Source organism: Pinus tabuliformis, chromosome 9, assembly GCF_031772625.1.
Source record: "Pinus tabuliformis cultivar Carrire ecotype Pingquan chromosome 9, CPIR1, whole genome shotgun sequence".
Taxonomy (NCBI): Eukaryota; Viridiplantae; Streptophyta; class Pinopsida; order Pinales; family Pinaceae; genus Pinus; species Pinus tabuliformis.
In genome coordinates this window covers 1,838,793,862-1,838,818,927 of record NC_142307.1, presented here as the reverse complement: position 1 = coordinate 1,838,818,927, position 25,066 = coordinate 1,838,793,862, and positions in this window count along the sequence as shown.

The window sequence follows — 25,066 nt, the reverse complement described above, 5'->3', positions numbered from 1 at the left end:
CCTTTGGTGGATAACCCTCGCCCGCCGACTGAGAATTTAGGAGTAGGGATGTATTCCTCATTGATGGGTACGTTCGATCTTCCCTCTCCTTTTGCAAGAATCAATGCTATTTCATCATCCAAGGAGTCTTCTCGAGAAGAGTTCTTTCGAACTCATTATTTTTCCGACCCTTGGACCTTGCCTTCACCTATGACCACATTAGTTGAAGGACAAGTTAATGGAATGGCATTTCCTATATCTGCAGCTGAGCTTAGATATCAGTCTATCGTAGACTCTGCAGATAACCATTCTACTCCTTTTTCCGAAGAGGAGTTAGATGGTCATGTGGCCCCTGCTTGGAGCTTTGATTCTAACTCTGCTTTGGACTGCTTAGATTTGGTTTTACCTTCTGAAGAAGCAATCCTCGAAGTAATGATGGGTATAGATCGACCTTGGGAAGACTTACACCATCGCTCATATTTTCTTCCTCCATTGCAGGAAGTAGAATCTAGATTCTCCGAGCTCGTTGGTAGTGATGTTTGTACGGTATCGAACCCTTTGGCTCCAACACACACATGTGCTGAAGGTAATATGTCGGTAATTTCAAAGACGATACCTATAAACATCTCTAAGGATCCTAACATCATTGAGAATATCTTCATCGGAATTGAGTGTTCCCCTGAAGAAATTCAAATTTACACCGACCTATTTAAGGAATATCGCGATGTATTTGCTTGGTCTTACGAGGAAATGCCCGGCATTGATCCTTCTATAGTCCAACATGAGATCAAGATGTACGAAAACGCAAAACTGATTCGTCAAAGGCTTCGGCTGGTTAACCCTAGGAAAGCAGCGGCTATCAAAGCTGAGGTTGAAAAGCTGCTAAGGGCGGGTTTTATATACCCTGTTCCTCTTACGGATTGGGTTTCGAATCCAGTCCCTGTGGACAAAAAGCAAGGAACAATCCGCGTATGCATCGATTTTAGGGACTTAAACAAGGCTTGTCCAAAAGACAATTACCCCACGCCATTTATTGATCAAATTATTGACGAATGTGCGGGTAATGAGATTTTCTCCTTTATGGATGGTTTCTCAGGTTATAATCAAATCTCTATTCGTCCTGAGGATCAGCATAAGACTGCCTTCATATGTCCCTGGGGTACCTTTGCATATCGAAAGATGCCCTTTGGTCTTAAAAACGCTGGAGCCACGTTTCAGCGGGCCATGTCCTACGCTTTCCACGACATCAAACATGTCATCGAAGCATACCTAGATGATCTCGCTGCTCGCTCTCGAAAGAGAACAGATCACCCTAGTCATCTTCGATTAGTCTTTGAGCGATGTCGTTTCTATAAAATCCGGTTGAATCCCAATAAGTGCGTTTTCGCGGTTACATCCGGTCGGTTGTTAGGGTTTATAGTGTCCAATGAAGGGATTCGGGTTGATCCCTTCAAGGTAGAGGCAATAGTTCAGTTGCCTCCCCCGTCCTCAATCTGTCAACTTCAAAGTCTTCAAGGGAAGGCCAATTTCTTGAGACGGTTTATAGCAAACTACGCCGAGATCACTAAAGGGTTCATGCGTTTGCTGCGGAAAGGAGTTCCATTTGTGTGGGACGAATTTGCGCAGCGGTCGTTTGATGCTTTGAAAAAGGCATTAGTCTCTGCCCCGCTTTTGAGTCCACCGGATTATGGTAGAGACTTCCTTTTATATCTCGCTGCAGCGGAATCTACCATTGGTATGGTTCTAGTTCAGGAAGACGATGCTCTCATCGAGCACGTGATTTATTATTTGAGCCGAGGCTTAATAGGCCCTGAACTCCGCTATTCTCCGGTTGAGAAGTTGGCCTTGGCAGCTGTCCATGCTGTCCAGAGGCTCTGTCATAATATTTTGCTACGCAAAACTTTTGTCTTAGCGGCGGTCAATCCATTTCAATTTGTCCTCAGTAGGTGAGTGATTGGGGGCAAATATAATAGATGGATAGTCATTTTACAAGAATTCGACCTCGAGTTCTTGTCAGCCAAGTCTAAGAAATCTATGGTCTTCGCGGAGCTAATTTCTGAGCTTCCTTGTGGAGAGGATATTGTTTATGAGGAAAGTTTACCCGACGAACATATATTCCTCATCTCTTCACAAGACCCTTGGTATGGAGATATCATTGTTTATCTCCAGACTTCGAAGTTTCCCTCTACTTTCTCCAAGGATGAACGTCGCAAGTTACGTCACCTGGCTAAAAATTATGTTATCATTGCTGACACATTATACCGTCGAGGGGTTGATTCAATTCTTCGACGTTGTTTAACCTTAGAGGAAGCAGAGTCTGTTCTTAATGACTGCCATAGTGGAGCTTGTGGTGGTCATCTATCAGGGCTTGCTACAGCCCAGCGCATCTTACGTGCCGGCTACTTTTGGCCTTCACTCTTTAAGGACTGTGTGGAAGCGGTCAAACGCTGTCACCCGTGTCAAATTTTTACTCGCAAGATGCGCACGCATCCAGCTCCCCTTTTTCCCGTTGTCACCGTCGGTCCCTTCACTAAGTGGGGTATTGATTTTACTACTTGTAATCCGCCTTCAGCGGCGAATCACAAGTACATTATCGTGGCTGTATACTACTTCACGAAGTGGGCTGAGGCCATGCCCACTTATAAGAACGACAGTGACACGGCAGCTTTGTTTCTTTTCAATCAAGTTATCTCAAGATTCGGTATCCCAAAAGATATTGTCACTGACCATGGTAGTCATTTCCAAAATCAGCTAATGTCCGAATTGGCTCTTAAATTAGGTTTCCGTCAAGAGCATTCGTCTCCTTACTATCCTCAGGCCAATGGACAGGTCGAGGCGGTCAATAAAACTCTTAAGACGATACTCCAACGGAAAATCGATAAAAATCCTTCCAATTGGCACATTATGTTGTATCCGGCTCTTTGGGCATACCGAACCTCCGTCAAAACGGCTACTGGTTTTACTCCTTTTTCAGTTGGTTTACGGGATGGAATCTATCTTTCCGGTCGAATGTGAAATTCCATCTCTGAAATTGGCTGTCGAGCTTCTTCCTGAGACTTCAAGTCTCGAGGAGCGCCTAGTTCACCTGGAACATCTCGATGAGCAGCGTCGAGATGCCGCCACGATGAATGAGGCCCATAAGAAAAGGGTCAAAACTCAGTATGATAAGTCTGTCCGTCCTCGTGTCTTTTCTGAAGGTGACCTTGTCTTGGTCTATGACCAAGATAAGGACGCCTTGGGGGCAGGCAAATTCAAGCCTATGTGGTACGGTCCTTTCATTATCAAACGAGTCTTAGAAAAAGGATCGTATGAGTTAATTGATTTCGAAGGAAACAAGCTGGTAGAGCCCCGAAATGGGCTCTATTTAAAGAAGTATTTTGCTTAGTTTTACCAGGCAATGACTTCTTTGTATTTTATGTATATTTGTACATATATTGTCGAGCGTTTTCTGATATCAGCACTTTTTGGTCTGCTTTGGCAGGTGTTGATGGATGATTTGGTTTATTTTGGATTCGCCGATGGTGCTAGTCGGCACACTCGGAATCTTGCTTCCGCAGCTTGGGTACTTTATTACCCAACTGGTCAGTTGATGATATCAAGAGGCGTGTGTATCGGTCCAGCTTCAAACAATATGGCCGAATATACAGCTGTTATCAATTTATTATCCGAGGCAATCTCTTATGGGATCGACTCGTTGGTAGTATATCTTGATTCTCAATTGATAGTGTCTCAGTTAAATAACATTTATCGGGTTAGAGATCCATTATTATATCGCCAATATTTAAGGGTGAGGTTGTTGCAAAGATCATTTATTTACATTAATTATTTGCACATACCAAGATCTCAAAATTGGTTAGTTGATTCTATCGCTAATCAAGCATTAGACTGGCATATCAATCATTCCCCATCATAAAATCATATATCAAAAAGTCAAACTGTATATATATATATATATCGCAAAGCGTCTCTAGTGTACGTATGTGTGTCCAAAAATATACAAAATTGGGACTCAAATGCCCATAATCATGTCAGGCATATCTAACACCTCGGCTCTGGATGAGCAGCTAAATAACTAACTATAGCAGTGGCCACGCACTGAAAGACGCAAACCCAGTCACGTGGCATCCCAACCACATGACGCTGCATATCTGGAGGAAGGTCCTCTATCTCGGCCATCGGTACTTGGTAGCTCAGTCTCGCCAAGTGTCGCTGGACGTTGTTGAGGGTCCTTTCCGCATCCGCAGCCGCCTCTTCGGCTCCTCGTCCACGCCGTCCATGCCGCGGGAATCCATCTGGTCGCACGGGCCCAATGTCTGGAACATGGTCATCATATTAGTCATTTGAATCTCATCAAAAAATATTTTTTCAAAATTTATCATTATATTTGAAAAATCCAAAAAATTATAAAATCATAAAAATCAAAAATCTTACCAATATCACCCCATGCTGCATCCGGTGGTAACACTAGATCGGGATCTCCTCGGAAATCCAGTCCGGCATAGGGGTAGTCATCTATGGCGATGATCTGTTGCTCCCACCAAGCAAAAAAGTCATCGTCGAATGCATTCCTTGGCACTTCCCCACCTCCCAGACGTTTCATCAAGTCAGCCCACCGGCCCATGCGTGGATCACGTGGACTACTGATGGGAACTGCTACCCTGGGACGGAGTGCGGGAACCTTCTCGAAGAAGAAAGGGCATAAAATGGTTCCGTACCCAAAGTTCTTGGTCTGTCCCCTCTTGATAGAAGCAAGCTGTTCCTTCATGTTGGCAAGTAAAGGAGTACACCAGTCAAACACCGTGGTGAGACAGTTCACTGCTACGCTCATGTTTACCCGTGATGCCTGATGTAGTGAGGATTATCCGTTCACTCGAGCTATGGTGAACAAAATTATCCGCAGTGACAAACTCGCCACCTGTGGGATAGAGATCTGGCTCCCGACCTTCCGATGACCCGGGCAGTAAATCTGTACATAGTCATCCACACTGAGGCTATTCCGTGTCCTGCCCCGGGAGTGCACGACCTCTCCCCTTCGGGAAAGGCCCGTGATAAAATATATATCTTCCACTTCTACCCTGAGTGGCATCTGATCAATGATGAATGCTTCCTCATCGACATCCCAATAATCAATGAGTCTCTCGAGCAGACGCACGTTTGCTTTCATATTTGGCAACTTGAAGAATTTTAGCAATCCGCATCCCCGTAGGGCATCTAATGCCTCATCATTGTTCATGACTTCATTATCTACAGCTGAGTGCTCTCTTTCACGCCATGTGACAGTCATCCTGGAAGAAAAAATCATTTTCATCCGTTAGTTTTTTGTATAAAATTAGTTTGCTGCGCACACGCGGGTTCACTTGTATATAGTCGCGTGTAGGGCCGTCGTATACGCGGGTTCTATACAGCCAACCCGCGTGTACGCCGCAGAGCGATTTTTTGCAAAAGTCTAACGGTGAAACATTAATTAAACTTCCTAAAAACTATCACGATTAATTGCAAGACAAGTTTAGTGCTTACCTGGAAGTTTTCGGCAAGTTTGAACGGTTGAATTGATCACGGGGAAGTTTGCTCCTTTTGCTCCACAATTTTTGCTCTCCAAGTCAAATGGTGAAAATGGTAAGTCAAAAATGCTTTTTATAAGTTTTGAAAATGCCAAATTTTTTCAAAATTTTATCTTGTTTGGTTTCATGTCACTTTTAACTTGGGAGCTTGGAATGTCGAGATTGGGTTGTTTTTCAGGACATTTTGGACATTTTTCGACGGTTCGAGACGGTTCCATGACTGCTGACCCGTCATGGCAGGTATCGTGTTCTCACTGGCATATAGGTTAGGGACACCATTTTTCCGTTGCATTATGCATACTAGCCTCCATTTGACCGATACATCTGCCGTAGGGTCGACCCCATCATGTTATGGTTCGTAAGCCATTTTCACTCGCCGATTCTTTAAATCATGACACGATGGTAGAGCCATCCTTTTACATGGGCATCCTAGTTAGCACCTCACTGACATTTGTTGCCCATGCTGCTTCGTTTTGAGTAGGCTCGGGAGTCCTCTGTAGTCCCGCCATGACTTATGCGTTGAAGACTCATTCCTCTTTCCTTCTTCGCTTCGTTCTGGCCTTATACCCTAGAGGCTCCTATGTGTGTTGAGTTGTACTTCTGCATTGCATGTTGACCATTTGCACCTTTTTGGCCTATAGCCGGCTTCACTTGGACTCGTGTTTAAGCCAACTTTTGACCATGACGTCTGCAAAATCAACCTTGCATACCTTTGACTTCTGCAGCTTGACATACCTTGATCCGTGGAAGGAACATACCTTTGAGTGTCACCGACCAGTTTTCACCTCCCTGCATTGAGCATAGGAACGTTCCTTTCCCAGGAACTAGATCATCTGTTTCACCGACACTCGTTATTTCCACTGTACCATAGCATTCTTTTATTCTTTTTCCGGCTTATCAAAAAAAGACAAAAAAATTAAATATTCCAAAAAAGAGCGGGAACAGGGACATTATTTCTATTTATTGATGGCAGCTAGAGTCAGTCGTGTCGCCCTTGAACAAAGCACTCAAAACAAAGTCTCCTCTGCATGGGTGGGATTTAGTTTGACTTAGGTATGCCATAACCTTGTTATTGAGTCAGTTCTCCCCCGATTGGTTATCTCTTCCAATCATATGGAGGGTTCGTTCGTGCCTCCTGCATGGCGAACTTACACAGAGTCATCATATGCTGCCACATAGTCACATTGAGTCGTGCTTTTGTTCAAGGGAAGTTAGCCTGAGTCGACCTTTCTGCGGTGTCTCTTGACTCATTTTTTAGTCGGCCATCCCTGGTTGTCAGTGTAATGTCTATCATCACATCAGTTATATTGGTCCTTTACTCGTGCCAGTTTGAGAAGGTCCCCATTGAATTCTTGCTGGCGGGTCTTGTCCTTATCGACGACGACACATTGCTCTGAGGACAGGCCTAGAGCCGCACCCTGGCCCTATTTTCATTATTGATAGGTCACCTTGTGCTCAGCATCGATCAGTATCATGGGTCTTTGACTGAGTGGTTTCCCTTGTGTTCGACGTCAGCATACATTATCACACATTGGGATTCGTGCAGTACCTTGGTTTCCATTTGACCCTATTGGTGGATACCTCGCCTCTGTGTCAGCTTTCATTATTGGTTGGTTCAGAGGGTTTCTGCCGTGCGCTAGCCACATCTTGTGTACGCCGGAAATGTACTTCGGTTGGGTTACTACATCTTTTTTCGTCCGATTCCTTCCACATTATTGGCCTACGGGTTACACTCGCGCTAGATTGATGGAGGATGCCTTAATGCCTTCCTTCTAGCGGATCTTTCCCTATCGACTCCGACTCATTGCTCTGGGGCAAAGATCTAGAGTCCATTTGGCAGTACCTTGGGGTTTGCAGTCATTAGTGGCAGATTCCTCGCTATCGACAGTGGGAAACCATCATTGTCTCCTGATTGATAGATTCTTACAGGTGTTCGACTTCAGCTCATCTATTCACACCTGTTAGATTGTACTGGGTACCTTGACGCTCATTATCATTATCGGTGAGTAGTCTCGCGTTTGTTAACGGTATACATCAATGACCGGTAATCAAACGATTTCTCACATGGTCGACTTCAGATCATTTATTCCCATGGTGTAGAAATGTACCACGACGGTCGGTGAAGACCTCGTGTTGTATCAGCATTCATTGGTTCACTTGACAGTTGCTCCTGTTACTGCTAGTTGATACCACTCCACCTTATATGTTGCAGTCAGTCACGACGACATTCTATATGCTGGCACCTGAGTTTGCAGTGTAGTACCATCCTATTCCATCATGTTCAGTTGGTACCGTTTTTGGGATCAGTCTTTGATATCAGTGATCCGTTGCATCTTTCAGCCTCATTGACAGTCTTATATGTGATATTCAGACATGTACTTACTCATTATGATCAGATGATCCATTATGTATTTTCCAGTCATTTATACTTGTATACTTAGTGGATCCGCTTGTACTTGATATGCGGACATGATTTACTTTTTCTGAGCATGGGTATGCTCGCCTCAGACAGTGTTTCTTTCTGATCTCCTTTCGGTGGCTTGGCAGGCTGAATTCTGGTGAAGTCCTCCTCGGTTTTTCGGCAGAGTTCCTTTCCTTGTACTTACTTAATATATTTCGGCCATCATGTTCCCCTTCTGACCTCATACATTAGGGGGCATCTGTTATAGCTCCAAATCTCACTCTTATGGTTTGTGATGCTACACTCATGGCCTAGGGCAACCCCTCCTTCCAGACCTGGTCCAAAAATTTAAAAAACAGTGTTTTATTCCCTATACGCGACATTGCCCTGAGTTAAACGCGTGTACACGTGGGTCTGTCATACCCAACCCGCGTGTATCTATTAAAACACTTAAAAAAATAATAAATTCCTCTTTTTCGGGCGGAGATCGCGGGTTTTACCTGCTGGATCACCTGTTAGTGCCCGTGGCCCAACTGTTCCCAACCAACTCCTAACTAAAAAACTACTTTGGAGAGGGTATAAAAAGACATCAAAGGGAAGGCCAAAGAGGAGAGAGAAAGGAGAGCAAGATTATTATGCTGAGATTTTTCCCTTAGACCAGGTCTGAAGTCCTTGGTGCTTTCTGCACTTCCCCCATTTTGCATAGGAAACCCTTGTTTCCATGTGTATTGGTGATCATTCATCCTTGATATCATCATTGAGTAAGACTTGGAAGGAGCTCTTGTTGGAGGCTTGAGGCTGGAACGAATCCGGGAGGAAGCTTTGCTTGGAGCCTGCTGAAGGTGTTCAGGCGATATCTTTCCGATATATGTACTTTATTTCCTTTATATATAAAGAAACACGTCTTTGTTCCCGAAACAACCTTTCTTTATGCTTATGAGATTCTTGTCTTGAATTCTTATGCAAGTGGTTACTTAAAGATTTTTATAACTAACTTTATAGCATAAAGATGGTTTATACATAAGTATCCGTACATGTACTGTTGTGTTCTTTGATTTGTTTGTCTTGCAGGTCAAAGAAAGAAGAAGGGAACTCCAAGAAGGGTTTGCACCCTAAAGGCCTTCTCGAACGTAGGACCTTAGGTACGTACCCTAAACATTAGAATTTGCTTAAAAGTAAAAATGATGGCTGTGTGTGTGTGTTTCTTTGAATAAGCAATTTTCAGTCTGGTAGAGTCTTAGCCCAAAGGACCCTAGGGGTAATTTCCCTTCAACCAATAGGGTCTTGTGTAAACTACTTGAGTTGCACCATTATGGAAAGACTGTCTAGTGGAGACAATCGAGTACTGTGGGTCTCTAGCTCTGGATCTTGCATCTCCATATCTTTTACTTTCAGAGAAATCTCATTTTTTTATTGGGTCTTCTTTGCCTTCTCTTAATTGAGTGCACTCTTGCAGACCCTGAGTGTTACTCAGTGGCTCCTCTCCTCCACCTACTCCTATGGCACTTGTGATTTCTCCAACCCATGTTCTCATTTTCAGCTACTCAGACCGACTAGTCTCCTTTACGTATCTTTTTGAGTGGCGGAAGGGGTGGTATCCTCACCTGTTATGATAGTGCTCTGACCTCCCACCTCATTATTTATTAGAACACTGAGGATATCCTTAACGGACTTTGTCAGATCATCCTGACTAGTAATGATTGAAACATCTGCCTTATCGGGTGATTAATACACCTTCAAGGGATCTTCTATAGAATTACGCAATCCATTCTTGTTTCCAATGTAAGCCAAATCCATCCTCCATGATTGTTTGCGGGGCTTCCAAAGACATCCCCACAACTGGTTTAGTGTCTGCACTCTCTTGACCCAGCTGATATGAAAGCTTCATGATCTGAAATGACCATAAACTAAATACTGATGTAGAAGTGATTAGCCATCTAAGAATTGAATGTTAACTGAAAGCATGAAAATCAAGGTAAATTGATTGAACATAACAATTTAAAACAACTAATTAAACATAAAATCGATGCATAACAGAAGTGCAAACAGTAAAAACAGAGCAATACCAGACAATGAGATTGATTGTGGAGTTCGTCCTTGATGGACTATGTCTCCGGGTCTGCTTTCAAGATGGGCGACCGTTTTATTAGGAATGAGAAGAAGGTGTTGATTACACAGAGAAAATACCAGAATGAATGTGCACACAAGCACTTCTGATCACTGTCATCAGATAGCCCTCTGAACTAGCTTTCCAACGCTACTTATGGTTTCCAATTTCGACTCCCGATGCTCTTGAAACACTAAAAACAAAACAACCTCTAGCCTCCGGAATCTACACACAAAACCCCAAAACCACCAATCTATTCTTCAATGAGCAAAACTACCTCTTATAGCCCTGCAAGTACATTGAAACCTCCTCTGATTAAATTAGGGATGAATTTTCTGAGTTTAGGGTTCATATGCCCTCGGTCTTGTCATGAAATGACAACTTAGTTCCTTAGGCCATGGTCCTCAAATTAGTTGAAAACAAACTAACAATATAAAACCCAAAAATGACTTTGGTTAACCCCAAACTGCTAGCTGGCAGCTAACTGCGTAGAGGAAAGGTCACAACTCATGTGAGTGCTTGCAATAACCCATGGTTTGAATGGTGGTGGTTCCACTGCGTTTTGGCCGAAATGGTTAACGTTGGCGGATAACCCTGCCAGTTCACATGGCACAGTTATCTCCTATCCGTAACTGTCATCCAAACTGCAGAGGCCAATCCTGACTGCGTGGTGATTCTGTTCACATGGCCCCGCTTACTCTTCACGGTTCCCACGTGGTCAAGACAACGGTTAGGCGCTGTTATATTGTTTTTATATGTTATTTGTAATGTTTTACATTGTTTACAAAGGTCCGAGGGTGTTTATAACATAATTTTGACTACTGTAATGTATTTTTTAATACATAGTTTTTGATAGGTTAGGTTCATAGGGTTTAGGTATAGGATTTGTTTGTATTAACACATATTTCTCAGGTTTTTGAATATGATAGGTAAGGATTTAGATCTTTAGGGTTAGATCTAGGGTTTTATATTTTACATTAGGTGTAGAAACACCTTTTCCAATCATTGTCACAAAGCGACATAAAACCACATAACACATATTTCATTAAATTTGGAATTAAATAATGGATCTAGAATTTCAAAATAAGTAAAAGTTAAATTCTAGTGATGTCCTTGGAATAATATTTTTCCAATTTTAATGAAATATGTGTTACATGCCTGTTGTCGACAAACGACGATATTGATCCTTTGCCATGATGACATATCCTGCAACGACGAACGACAAAACACATATCGTCAACCAAACCTTGGGGAACTGTCGATGAATCAAGTCGACAACCAAGCGCTAAACCATCTCCGTTGAATGCCATGAAAACCTATGAATATTACCTGAACAACTTAATCATAACTAACACTGTCAAAACTGAACGACACCCTGTTATAGCTCCAAATCTCACTCTTATGGTTTGTGATGCTGCACTCATGGCCTAGGGCAACCCCTCCTTCCAGACCTGGTCTAAGGGAAAAATCTCAGCATAATAATCTTGCTCTCCTTTCTCTCTCCTCTTTGGCCTTCCCTTTGATGTCTTTTTATACCCTCTCCAAAGTAGTTTTTTAGTTAGGAGTTGGTTGGGAACAGTTGGGCCACGGGCACTAACAGGTGATCCAGCAGGTAAAACCCGCGAGCTCCGCCCGAAAAAGAGGAATTTATTATTTTTTTAAGTGTTTTAATAGATACACGCGGGTTGGGTATGACAGACCCGCGTGTACACGCGTTTAACTCAGGGCAATGTCGCGTATAGGGAATAAAACACTGTTTTCTAAATTTTTGGACCAGGTCTGGAAGGAGGGGTTGCCCTAGGCCATGAGTGCAGCATCATAAACCATAAGAGTGAGATTTGGAGCTATAACACACCCATGAACTGCATGCTGATGATGATACTGAACACTGATGACGAAAATTGAATCAATGGATCCTCCTGGATCATTCCTCTCCACTTGAAAGCTTTTGGACCACAAAAGTTTGACTAAACAAATAGTCGATGAGGGTAGAACTCCCTCTCTTTCCACCTTGACCTGACGATGTACCAATACATTCGATTAATCACTTGCAAGTGATGACCCTGATGATGCTGACCATGGCACATTTTGATTCGGTGACCTGTTTCATCCATTTGCAGTATGCATAACTTGTGATGATGGGTAAACAACCTGTTATCAACATGGCAATTGAATTCTTTCCACGAAGAATCATGAGTTAGTGATTCAAAAACATATTTGAAAATAGTATTTGTAGAACTTTGTTCAATACATCTGATGGGTATTAACAATCTACTTTCTGAAATAACTGAAATATTCAAAGACTCCTTTGATTTTGATTTCATATCAATTACTTGACTTGATTTACTTTTCCGTTGATTGATTACTAAGTGAACTTGTTGCACAGAACTCATCCAACTGTGATGTAAATACTACTGCAACTTAGTTTGAATTTGAAAGTATCTAAGTAATTGTTGATTTACTTGAATCACTATTTATTCATCTATTAACTGATATCTCCATTGACTAACACTTTCACTTAATGCATTAGTTTTCAAATCATGATAAGGAAACTTTAGATCTGCTTTTGAAAATGCTTTGTCATGAAAACTTATAGACTTCCTCTCCACTTGAAAAGAGGCTTCATTACTTTTTAAAGCATGAAATGATGATGCATTACCAAAGAAATGTAACACTGACTTTCCCCAATACTGACCTGCACCCCTGAAACTGAAAATAAACATACCATCTGAAACAAGTCTCTGATTAGACTCACATGTACCATTCCCTGCAATACACTACTGATGATGATAGTTTCTAGAATTCAATTGAATGAATGAATTGAGAGTCATTCCATTTTTAAGAATATGTTCATAGGACATTAAATGTATCTCATGTTGCTTATCCTATTTATGAATAAGATTTCTTGGAAAAGAATTAACCACGTTGACCAATTGATCTATAAACTGAATCTCGCATCCCGCACAATCATCCTTATGTTGTTCTTTAATAAACATGAGTTACTTGAACTTATTAACTGCTTAACTTTATTTGTAACAATTAAATCCAAGTTTTATTTGACTTTATGTGCCCTAACAATAAATTCAACCCCTTCCTTCTTTAGGTGACATTTATGTTCTCTTCTGTAAAACACTACATCTCTATCATAAAGATAAGGACTTCCTAAGACAACTCCACATATGTCTACGGGGACCACATCTAACTCCACTTCATCAATGTGCTTAGATGTAATTGCAAATTTTAACCGACATTGCTTTGTGACATGTATCTGAGTTGATTTATTAATCCAACCGGGTAGGGTCTTGGATGATTCTGTGTCTCCAATCCCAATTGATTAACTATATGTTCAGATATTAAATTTGCTTGCAATCCACTGTCAAACATTGTGTCAATTTTTGTATGTTTAGAATTTATCCTAATATGGAAGAGTTCAACTCTTCTATCCTCATGTGAAGGATTTATGTTTGAAGAAGATACAATAGTTTTTGAACTTGAACTAGTATCAGAAGTTTTACCTGTCGTAACCATGGTGGTTATCCTCCTTTCACCACCTGAATCTGAACCTAGATCCTGCTGGACTGCTGCAATGGCCTTCTTTTCATCCTTTGCCTTAAGGAAATTTTTGGGCTTAATTTTTGATGAAGTTTCTAGCACTTCAATTCATCATGACCAATTCTCTAGCAATGAGAACAAGTAGGTATTTGCTTATGAACGATCGCTTATTTCTTTCTCTTCGAAATGTTCTTCCCCTTACTATCACTAGAATCTTTGGTTTCCAACTCTTTGGATGACTGCGATGAAAACTTGAATGGTATACCACCTGATTCAATATGTATGGCCTGAACACACACCTCATCAAAATCATCAGGATTAAACATCAATAAAGTATGCTGCAAATATGAATGTAAACTGCCGATGTATTTTAACAAAGTTTCACGTGTATCCAATGAAATACCAAGCGCCAATGCTTTCTTTCTAAACTCCTGAACACTCTACCCTTTACCTTGCCTCAAATGCTACCAATCAATAACAGCTTGCTGCATGTATCCTAAAGGATAGAACTGTTTCCTAAGAGCTTTTAAAAACTTAGACCATGAAGAGATGACTTTTCCTTTACACTTTACATCTATCTGAGTTTTACTTTCCCACCAGATTAAAGTTGTTCCCCCCATTCTAAGTGTAGCTAACTGAATTTTAGTTTTATCGCTAGAAATGTTTTGAATGCAAAAATACACTTCTAACTGTTTTATCTAGTTATCTAGCTTTTCAGGATTCATTTCGCCGTCATAAACAAGTAACTCAAATTTAACATCAATTTTCAAAAGAGATGTTTTCTTAGATTTCTTTTCCGTTTCGGATTCTGCACTCGAAGAAGAAGAAGAAGAAGAAGAAGAAGAAGAAGAGGATGATGGAGATGATGGAGGTGAAGGTGGTTTATCAGCCTTGCCTTTACCTTTGTCCTTCTTCAATGTCTTTGAAGAAGAAGCATCTCTCACCTTCTTGTCTTCGTACAATTCTCCCAACATCTGCTGCATAGTTAAGAATGCCTGCTGAAACTATTCTTCACTCATCTTAGTTTTAGTGTTTTCACCCGGATCAGGTCCTGACATGGTCGATTTTTGAACGACTTGTCGCTTTCCAATCTCTGGATCGATTTTCTCAAGGATTCCTTCTCCTCGTTGCGACTTTGACCTGGTTAACATTTAATGGCACATTCTACAAACACAACCTGCTCCGATACCAAATTATATGATTTGAAATGACCATAAACTAAATACTGATGTAGAAGTGATTAGCCATCTAAGAATTGAATGTTAACTGAAATCACGAAAATCGAGGTAAACTGCTTGAACAAAACACTTTACGACAGCTGATTAAACATAAAAACGATGCATAACAAAAGTGCAAATAGTAAAAATAGAGTGATACCAGACAATGAGATTGATTACAGAGTTCATCCCTGTTGGACTACGTCTTTGGGTCCACTTTCAAGATGGGTGATCGTTTTATTAGGAATGAGAAGAAGGTGTTGATTACACAGAGAAAAGACCAGACTTAAAGTGCACACAAGCACTTCTGATCACTATCATAAGATATCCCTCTGAACCAGATTTCCAATGTCGCTTATGGTTTCCAATTCTGACTCCGGATGCTCCCGAAACACTGAAAACAAAACAACCTCTAACCTCCAGAATCTGCATACAAAAACCCAAAACCACAAATCTATTCTTCAATGAGCAAAGCTACCTCTTATAGCCCTGCAAGTACATTGAAACCTCCTCTGACTAAATTAGGGATGAATTTGCTGACTTTAGGGTTCATATGCCCTTGGTCTTGTCATGAAATGAAACCTTGGTTCCTTAGGCCATGGTCCTCGAATTCGTTGAAACCAAACTAACAATATAAAACCAAAATGACTTTGGTTAGCCCCGAAACAGCTAGTTGGTAGCTAACCGCGTGGAGGAAAGGTGACAGCTCATGTGAGCACTTACAATAACCCGAGGTTTGAATGGCGGTGGTTCTGTTGTGTGTTGGCTAAAACAGTTAACTGTTGGTGGATAAACTGGCCAGTTCACATGGCACATTTATCTCCTATCCGTAACATAGTTTTGAATGTTGTGATGTATTTTTTAATACATAGTTTTTGATAGGTTAGGTTCTTAGGGTTTAGGTATAGGATTTGTTTATATTAACACATATTTCTTAGGTTTTGAATGTGATAGGTAAGGATTTAGATCTTTAGGGTTAGATCTAGGGTTTTAGATTTTACATTAGGTGTAGAAACACCTTTTCCAATCATTGTCACAAAGCTACATAAAACCACATGCTTATCGTCGACAAACGACGATATTGATCCTTTACCACGATGACAACCTTGACGACATATCTTTCAATGACGAACGAAAAAACACATGTCATCGACCAAACCTTGGGGAACTATCGATGAACTCAAGTCAACAGCTAGGCGCTAAACCATCTCTGCTGAACGCCATGAAAACCTATGAATATTACTTGAACAACCTGATCATAACTAACACTATCGAAACTGAAGGACACCTGTGAACTGCATGCTGATGATGATACTAAACACTGATGATGACAATTGGATCAACGGATCCTCCTGGAAACCTACTCAGCGATGTCACCGCCCACTGGTTCTTCGAAGGACTCCAAAATATAGCCACCTGGTCCAAATATCCCATAAATTCCTTACTAGTATAGGTTTCTTAGTATGAAATGGGCTTCTTTAACACATCCAGCATTGATGGTGGTTGTGATGACTATCATGTCTCCTCTTCTAGCTCCTAGTCTAAGTCAGAGTTGACTGATGTGCCCATCCTTTTCTTCTAAGTAGTTGCTCTAGTCACTAAAGTCTTCACCTGCGGGCCTCTCATTGTCATCTCTGATAGGATATATGTCGTACCCACAATGGTCTTATACTTATTCATCCTCACCCATGAACAAACTTCCTTATCAGAAATGGATTCGGTAAGGTAATAAGGTAGGGCAATCAAGGGAAAATTACTAGGTTCCACAACTCTCGGTCGAATGAAGGTTTTATCCTGTGACATACCAAACCAAATTTTTCCAGTCAAACTTGGTCTACATTCATCGAGAATAAAGTATAAAAATTGCATCGAAATTATACTTTTCTTCCCTGAGTGGAGTAGTTTGAGAGGTCTCAAATTCAGTCTACACAGTAGTTCGAGGAGTAACTGTTCTTCAGGGTAGCTGTGATCGTAAGTTTGAGAGTCTACATTTCTTCCTTGATCGTAGTTCACATTCGTAGAAAGGTAAGTCTACACAATTTTATTTATTCAGGTTCGATGGACTCGCCCTTAATCAAGTATTTGGAAGTCATGGAGATGGCTCGAGTTATACTTGCACTCTCCTAATGGACCATCGATGCTTGTTGTGGCCACATGGTGACCCTTATACTAGTTGCAACAAAAGGCCCATGCCATGGAGGGAGGCACCATCTGGAGTATTAGGGCATGTTTGGAGGTGGATCAGATGGTATGATAACTGGGTGAGGGTGTGTAAGGGAGGAAGTATGCTTGTATGATTGGATAAATTCATGCATATTGCAAAATTAGTCTAAGTGATAGGGTCTTGGTTGTAGGTGTGGATAGTTTACTATCTAAGGCCACCAAACATAAAATTAGAGTTCATTAAAGAGTGCTAAATCCATTAGTAGCAATAATTACTTGCTGGGAAAGCACATCTAAAACATGTGTCAAGCACGGGGTCAAGATTTTACCTAACATTGCTTTTCCTGTTGCTGTTGGATCTACCCATGCCACCTTTTCTTACTGAATTTATCCACTCACTTAGAGGAGTTATCAACTTAGGAATGTGTAGAATAACCACTAGTAGTTGTACAACTACCCATCATTGGATGTGTTGTTGGAACTGCTTTCTTGAATTGATTCACTAAAGCCATAACTTCAGAGAAATGACAGAACTGTAGGATTGGTTCTCTTTCTATAGCCAACACTATAGCAAAGATCGTACAACACTGAAGCTGAGGTCATGGAACTTCAGCCTGATTCTCTCTCTACAACAAGCCCTTCAGAGACATGGGTTAGAACTACTGGATTGATTCTTGACAGCCAGAACTGATGAGACACGACTGGATGATCGATTCGACGAGGATACATAAGCATGCTCGACCATAAGGGAGAGGACCTTTCATAGCTTCCCTTACTCCCCATGATCAATTGTTGGATTGCATGACATTTCTGGTCATCTTACTTATTGCTCACACTAGGGTAGGGTCAACGTCGATCGAGGAACCGGGGAAATCCCATTGGACAAGGGTCAATGGCATCGAATAAACCATAGGGTTGGATAGCCTTAGCTGCCTAACAAGTGAAAAATCCTAAGTAAAGTGCATCCTTGGCTGCTGGATCAAAGTGTCAAGGTCAGAGTCTTAACCCCTTATGGATCAGATGCCTCGGAAACTGGAAAAACCAAATTGTTATTTATTCAAAGCTCGTTTGGAAGCGTAAGTTGTCTTGACTAAAAAAGAGAGGGTGCATAAGCATGGATAGACCACTTCCCCCCATCCAATAAGCATCAAGGAAGGCAGGGCTCAATTATTAAGGAGATGGTTTTATCGCTCAACCAACAGGAGAGGAATTAGGAGATCCCTCGACTGATAAGGAGAGGAATTCTTGTCAAAACCCAAACCATAAGGCCCTACGTATACTAGTTTGACTGGGATAAACATTGTTTGAAGCAGGTGTTACACAAAATATTGTCACCATGACTATTTGCAGTCAGTATGGGTCTATCATCATTCATACTGTCCTCCTTAGCAAGTCTCAAACCTCAGCTCTTCATGTCAAGCTTTAAAAATGAGAGAAAGTCCTTAAAAATCAATAAAGCTTTGGTTCCGCACTTTCTCTTACTGTTACCTGCGGTCCCGCACCCCATGGTCATGTTACCTGTGGACCTGCCCGCTCTATCTCTAAAGGAGTGGGTGCGGACCCTTGTGAAAGTAAAAAAGGCGCAAGTTTATTCTTAAAAACTCACTTTGGGTTAATTCTGGATGATTCTAGAAGGAATCTTGATGTGGATGGTTCGCTCCTAGGTGGTTCATGCATCCCAAAACTAAAGGAGCTAATCCCTTGATGAGAGGAGCTTATCCCTTTGAAGGAGGGCTTTATCCCTTTGAAGGTGGACCTAGTAACTTCTCTCCATTGCACTATAAATTAAGGCATTGGGCTGGTTGCTAGGGAGGTTAGAAGCTGAACATTTTTGAGGGTAAATGCTGTTGGAATTGAGACTTCCTAGTTGAGCTTGAGAGGAGAGATTACATACCTTTTGGCTTCATTGGGAAGAGAGTGAAACTTTTCAAAGTAGAGGAGATTCTTGCTGGACCCTGGGAGGAGCTTGTACAACATCAAGGCACTAAGGTTGTAAAGTTCTTCTTTGATTAAAGTTAATACAATCAGATTCATTTTTCTCAATAAATTGTCTTATATGGTTTGTTTCATGAATTCCTTGATCATCATGATAAATATGCTTTATTATATTGGCTTTTCAGGTGCTATTTAATGTGTGTGCTTGTTTGTGTTTGCAGATTCTTTACAAGGGAGCTCATTTGGATCAACGGAGCATGGCTTCCACAAACTTGCACTGGACCCGAGGTAGGCCTAAAACACCTGTTTGCCTTTATTTATAAATTGCATATTTAGAGAAAGATATAATTTGTTTGGTTTGCTTGTCGCTAGATATCATTAGATACTAGGGAGGTCAGTCTTGTCCGCAAGAACGACTTATCCGGCCGACAAAATGGCGACTCCACTGGGGACTTGAATTTTTGATTTTTTCCTTTGCTTTTACTTTGACTTGAGAAACTGTGTCTTTGTTTCTGGTTTTTGGCTTGATGTGTGTGGGATTGGGTAGGTTTAGTAGATCTTGAATTATTTTTTGTTTTTCGTACTTTTGGGAGAGGACCGCACCCTCTGCTTGTAACACAGTGTGGACATCCCCGCACTTTTGTTTTACACACAGAGCGGTACCGCACCTGGGTATACTGGGGGCCTGCGGACCCTGTCAAAATTTTGAAAAACTTGAAATTTTCTCTTTCAGTCAGCTTAGGATTTGTTTATGTGTTTTTAGCCTCTGCCCAGATCTGCACGTGACTTGTCAGGAACTTTTCTTAGGTTAATTCCATTGGCATTAGGGTTTTAGGTGAAATTCCTAGGAGTTTTGTGTGCCGGGCTTGATTTTCGTTTGGTCTTGTAGTAACTCAGAGCTTAGAAGCCTTAGAAACCTCAAATCACCTTGGTTTTGCTCGCCTTCTTATGAGTCTGACCGTTTTGAAAAATCTTCCTTTGTTGAGGAATCCATCTTGTTTTTCTCTTTGCGAAACTTCGAAAGGACTTGTGTTGAAAGTTTTGGATTTCATTTTTAGAAAAGAAAACAAAAGCTGGTTGTTTTTTGACTGATTTGTGATTCTAGACAAATTAGTCCTTAGTTTGCTCATAACTAAGTAAAACATCCTTGAAAAGAAATCTTGTAAGCTTTTACTTCAAATAGTTTTTTAGAATTTATAGATCTCAAGATTAGATTTTTCAATAGTTTTGAGTGTTTTATAAAATTTAAAAAAAAATCTCTTTTGAAAAAGTTTGTTTTTGTAGTATTTGAGTGTTTGAAAAGAAAGGGAAATTTTCGTGAGCATAACTAGTTGTCTCGTTTTTGAGTTCATTGGAAAAGACAAAAAGTTCTTCTTTTTATTTGTTTGTTAAGGAAAGATTTGTTTTTACAAGCATTTGCATTCTCAACTCTTTCTCTAGCTAGAAATTCATTGAAGAAAAATGATTGTTTTTCATCTTAAGTGCATTTTTAGTGATTTGGAGTCGAGTCTTCACACCATAAGTTTCATCTCCACACCTTTTGACTTAAGAAAAAACCAATAAAAATAACGCTTAAAGTAAAATCTATCTAGTAATCTTTTTATTTCTAGGGCTCTTTATCACCAACATAGCTTAGGCTAGTATCTTGGAGTAGGGAGTAATTAACTCTCCAAGATAGTAAAACAAACAAGTAGCTGTATCTTACGGTAGGAGATAAATTCCAATTGTTACATCTATGCTCTGGGAAGCTCCTCTTATAGGAGTCAAGCACGAGATCGTGTCCGAACCAGTGGGGTAATCAATCCTTCCTCATTGGGAATGATACTAGATATACACGTATTAAAAATGGTAAACCTCGGATTAACCATTGTCGAGGAGCCTGGGGTCACTTGTTGGTAAACCTTGGATTATGTCAAGGAGCCTTCAAGGGGATTGAGCTTGCTACTCTGCCCTTGCGTGTGTATCGGATCACATACTGTTCCCCCAGGTATATTTGTTTCCGTTGGTAACCATAGTGACCATATTCTATAGGATTCTTTCCTAAGGTGACGGTGGAGGGAAGATCCCACTGTACCTGGAGCAGACGTCAGCTAGACTCACTTGGATTTTCTGGGGGGTTCTCTTCACTCGAGACGGTTTAGTGGAGAAACTTGTGCCAATCTATTCATTACGCAGGTTGCCAGGGTAACTGTTCCAACCACCATTTCTGTATTGAATTCTGCGATGTTGGATTTCATCACCAACTAGTGTTTTCGGTACGGAAAGTTATTGTTTGTGTGTGGTTTGACCTCCTAGATTCTTTAGGCGTGTGATTCAAAATTGTTTGGTTCTTTAGAGACTTTAGGTGGTTTTCATTGAGATTTTTCTTTGTTTGCGTGTGAAGTAGTTAAAATATTTAATCATGGCTGAATTACCGAGGAAGTCCCATAGACTTCAGGGCCAACCTCCTGAGTTTTCACCAAGCCAGCTTGAAGGGCTACGAGCCCTTGTAACTCCTAGTGACAGTAGAGTTGGGCCACCTGAAGAAGGAGAGTCTTCTTTAGTTGTACATCCTGATTACCAAGTTCAAGCACCAGAGTATATTTTAGAACCTATTTCTTTTTCCGAAGTTACTGGTAGTTTTTCTTCTACTAGTGATTTAGCTGAGGAACCTGAAATATCTGAACCTGAAACTGAACCTACTGCTACTCCAACATCAGGATTTGCCTCTCCAACTTCCAGTGGTCCTGGTTCACCCAGGGTAGAAAGAGTCATTACCCAAAATCTTCCTTCTGGACTTATTGCTATTGAAGAACTTGTTACTCTGGAAGAAGGTATACCTATCCCTGAAAATCAACCAGCTATAGAACTTAGGGAGCATGAATCGATCTTTTACAGTCCACCTAGGAGGGATGCTTGGTATCTTTCATTGACAAATTTTTTGGAAAACCCGAGACTAAGTTTTTCACCACCTCGAATTCCTTTTCATCCAACACCTAGGGGTTATTATCCTCTGTTAAATATGTCAAGACAGTCGTCCATGTTCTCTCAATCTTCAGAAACCTTTTTATATGGTGGTCTTTCTGTTCCCTCTAGGTATCAGTCACTTACTGGTACTTTTTCGGGAGCATCTCCTCAACCTATTGAACAAGGGTTATTAATTGGTAATAACGGAACTAAGCCGTTGAGTGTAGAAGATATTCTTATGATCTCAGGTACCATTCCAAATCCGCAACCTCAAGGTGGCCAATTACCACCTGGGGGGCAGCCTCAAGGTCCTCAATTATCGCCTTAGGGGCAACCTCAAGGTACCCAATTACTGCCTGGGGGGCAACCTCAAGGACAATACATACCTACGGGGCAATAAATTCCTCAAGGTCAACCCCAGAATCAGTATGTGCCTCAAGGTCAACCCCAGTATCAATATGTACCTCAAGGTCAACCCCAGTATCAGTACATGCCTCAAGGTTATCAACCTCAAGATCAGTACCCAACCCAAGGTTTCCAACCACCTTTCGGTCAATCATTTGTCCAAGGAGCTGGAAATGTACCTTTGAATTATCAACCCTACCCTCAACCCGGTTATGGTCCTCAATATGCTCAACCTGCTATGGGTCCGTACCCTGGAATGAACTTAGTGTGGGATCCATCTTAATCACAACAGATCTTGCAACCGAATGTGCAGTTGTCATCTCAATCTGGACAACCCTTGGTTTCTGGTTCAACCCAACAACCTGTCCAACCTACTATTCAAACTTCTGCACCTTCTGTAGTTTCTCAGCATGGGCCTAGTTTGCCTCGAACTCCACCTCAAACGACTGCTGCAACTACTACAACATCTGTTCAATCTACCCCACCTACTTCTGAAGTATCGACAGCTCCGGTTTCTACTATTCCTGTATAAACTCCTCAAGCATCTTTACCTCAGTCTGGACCCACAATTCAGACTTCGGTTCAAATGCCTGTAGGACAACCTAGTCCAAGTACGGTTGTCACAAGTCAACCTCAATTTACTTATCAACTGTACCAAGGACAGTACCAATTCGGTCCTGCTATGAAACAGCCAGTCTATCAGTATCAACTGTAGCCTGGATATACATATCAACAACCTCAACAACCACAGTATGGTCCAGTTAATCCTGGTTTTCCGGGAGGATATAATATCCCAAATGCAATTCCAATTCCTAGTTATCCTGGATATCCTCCTCTTGGGGCTGGTCTCATGACCCAGGGTTTCAGGGACCCTAATCGTCAGTTACCGTTCATTGAAACTTTGGACTTGCCTGACTTGTCGTGTCTTACGAACGATCCAATTAACTATCTTTCGTTTTGGCCGCCAATGCCGAATAAGTTGCTTAGTGATATTCCTAAGTTTGAAGGTAAATCAGGAGAGGACCCGTCGAACCATGTGATGACTTATCACCTCTGGTGTGCGTCTAACTCCATTTCAGATGATTCAATCCGTTTAAGGCTTTTTCAACGCACTCTAATTGGTCTTGCGGCCAAGTGGTACATTGAGTTACCGCGAGCCACTTTTTATAACTTTAGTCAGTTAGCTACTTCGTTTTTAACTCATTTTCAGTTGCCAGTCAGATATGAAAATGGCACAGAATTATTAACTTCATTAAAACAGTCAACGTCCACTTACATTTCAGATCACATTCATGAATGGAGACGTCGACGGTGTTTAGTGAAAGTTTTTATTCCAGATCAGATCTTAGCAGAATGGTTTGTCAAATCTTTATTATCGAAAATCACTGAGGATGTAGCTAAGGCAGCAATCGTTACTGAAGAGCAAGTAATTGCTCAAGCTTAGTACCTTGACTTAGTTTATACATAGTCAGGTACGTTACACGAGAAAATCCTCGACCTTCCTAAACAAAATCAAATAACTGCAGCTCCTTCAGGGTCTCATGCCGCTGATGGTATGATTGGTACGATTAATACCAAAAGTAAGAAGAAATCTTCGAAGAATTCTTCTCCTATCATAACTTTACCAAATTCCCCGACAGGAGATTCTTCCGTAGAAATTTCCGCCGATATTCATGTTGTAGAGTCATCTACAGCCAAATCAAAATTCGGCGGTAAAAAGAAAGGGAAGAAGAAAAATAAAACAGATAAAAATTCGAAAGAGAAAACATAATCTACTGATGAGAAACGCAAACCTCGTTATACTTGTCTCATTTGTGACGAAGAACATTTTACAAGAGACTGCCCTCATCGTGCTGAGGTTGCGAAAATCGTCAAAGGTTCCCAAACGCCTGCTGTTTTGAAGGATCCTTTTCCTAGTCAAGACAGTAAGATGATAGGTTCTTCCTCAAATGCCTCAGAAGAACCCATAATGATGATGTCCCGTGTTAGGATTGCGACGGGATCGCAAGATTATGGAAGTAAACGTCCTGTTGGTGGTAAGGAAGCAGAATCTTCTAATTCGAACCCATCAACTTCAACTCCCGGTTCCGATCCACTATAGATCGAGAAACCTAACCCAGACTTGGTAATCAAACTGCCTGCCAAGGGTATACTTCGAAAGTCAGCTTTCAATCCACATGCGAGAGCGGCTCAGAACTATAACATTGTTGAAGATTTGGTTATTTCACCTTCAGCAATGTCGGCTTTGGAGGTGCTGCAATCATGTCCAGCACAACGTAAATTGCTAGTGTCGGCTATAGGAGCTGTTGACATTCAGGACTCGAACCTTATAATTTTCGATCTAGAAAATAGTACACCTCACTTACCTCATCAAATGGCTTTCCAGATTCCAGTGTTAGTCAAAAACAGACCTTGTTATAGGACTGTGATTGATGAGGGAGCCTCAACGTGTATTATGTCGATCCAGTGTTGGAGATCGCTTGGATCTCCTACACTTAATCAGTCCTCGATGATTCTAAAGGCCTTTGATGGCCGTGGGTTCCATCCTTTTGGCATTCTACAGGATTTACCTATAGGGGTAGAAGGAAAAACTGTTAATCTAGATGTGGAGGTGGTTGATGCCCCTCTAGATTACAACCTTCTCTTGGGTCGTAGTTGGTCTTACGCTATGATAGCTGTTGTTTCATCGGTCTTTCGGCTTATAAAGTTCCCTCATAATGGAAAGATTGTAACTATAGACCAACTAACTTACTTTTCATCCGACCCAGCCTCTTCTGAAAGTATTCAGCATGTCAGCAAA